The following is a 1,865-nucleotide window of genomic DNA, read 5'->3' as shown; positions in this document are numbered from 1 at the left end:
ATACAGTTGGTAAAAACAAGACCTGGAGCTGACTGTAGTTCCGATCACGAACTTCTTCTTGCACAATTTAGGATCAGACTAAAGAGATTAGGGAAGACCCACAGATCAGCTAGATATGAGCTCACTAATATTCCTAAGGAATATGCAGTGGAGGTGAAGAATAGATTTAAGGGACTGGACTTAGTAGATCGGGTTCCGGAAGAACTCTTGACAGAAGTTCGCAACATTGTTCAGGAGGTGGCAACAAAATGCATCTCAAAGAAAGAGAAAACCAAGAAGGCAAAATGGCTGTCTGCTGAGACACTAGAAGTAGCCCAAGAAAGAAGGAAAGCAAAAGGCAACAGTGATAGGGAGAGATATGCCCAATTAAATGCAAAATTCCAGAGGTTAGCCAGAAGAGATAAGGAATTATTTCTAAACAAGCAATGCGCAGAAGTGGAAGAAGACAATAGAATAGGAAGGACAAGAGACCTCTTTCAGAAAATGAGAAACATTGGAGGTAAATTCCAGGCAAAAATGGGCATGATCAAAAACAAAGATGGCAAGGACCTAACAGAAGAAGAAGAGATCCAGAAAAGGTGGCAAGAATATACAGAAGACCTGCATAGGAAGGATAACAATATCGGGGATAGCTTTCACGGTGTGGTCAGTGAGCTAGAGCTAGACATCCTGAAGAGTGAGGTTGAATGGGCCTTAAGAAGCATTGCTAATAACAAGGCAGCAGGAGACGATGGCATCCCAGCTGAACTGTTCAAAATCTTGCAAGATGATGCTGTCAAGGTAATGCATGCTATATGCCAGCAAATTTGGAAAACACAAGAATGGCCATCAGATTGGAAAAAATCAACTTCTATTCCCATATCAAAAAAGGGAGACACTAAAGAATGTTCAAACTATCGAGCAGTGGCACTCATTTCACATGCCAGTAAGGTAATGCTCACTCCCTATCACTACTGACTGGGACCAGCCCTGTGTCATGTTCACTGTTTCAATGTGCACTGTACATCGTAACATTTCACATGCCATGTTGCTGATGCGCGTTGCTGTTAGGAGGGGGCTGCTGGGAGACCTTGTGCTAAGCTTTGTATCTCTGTTTGTTTCAATGGAATGTGTTTGGGTTATGTGCTCGGCTCAAGGACTTTTCCACCGGATCATCAGAAGCTGTTGGGAGCACCTGGGATTGTGAGCCTGGGAAGATTCTACGGGGGAGGGATCTTGTTTGTACCGAGGGGTTTTTAGTTTGCATTTGGCGTGCTTTTCGCATTCTCAGCTTTCTTTGTACTTGCATACTATTCTTAAATAAACCAGATTTGATTAAGCTCTTGCTTGTGAGTCTGAGAGTATTTTAGGATAGGCAATCATTACACCCTGGAGGAAGGAGGTGAACCAGTGCAGAACCACACTGCCCACCCCCAACTCCCTGAGCCGACCCAAAAGGATACCATGGTCGATAGTATCGAAAGCCACTGAGAGGTCAAGAAGAGCAAGGATGGATGCACTACCCCATCCCACTCCTGTCAGAGATGATCCATAAGTGCAACCAATACCGTTTCCATCTCATATCAGGCCTGAAACCTGACTGAAAGGGGTCTAGATAATCCATTTCCTCCAGAACCCTCTGGAGTTGTAATACCACCACTTTCTCAACCACTTTCCCCAAAAAGGGGAGGTGGGAGACTGGATAAAAATTGTCCAGTATAGTAGGGTCCAGCGATGGTTTCTTGAGGAGGGGTTGTACCAGCACCTCCTTAAAGGCATGTGGAAACACCCCCTCCCTCAAGGATGTATTGACCGTCGCCTGGACCCAGCCACATGTCACCTCCCAGGCGGCTTTCACCAGCCAGGAGGGACATGGGTCTAGATGA

Source organism: Candoia aspera, chromosome 2, assembly GCF_035149785.1.
Source record: "Candoia aspera isolate rCanAsp1 chromosome 2, rCanAsp1.hap2, whole genome shotgun sequence".
In the NCBI taxonomy this organism is placed as follows: domain Eukaryota; kingdom Metazoa; phylum Chordata; class Lepidosauria; order Squamata; family Boidae; genus Candoia; species Candoia aspera.
This window is presented reverse-complemented; position numbering follows the sequence as displayed.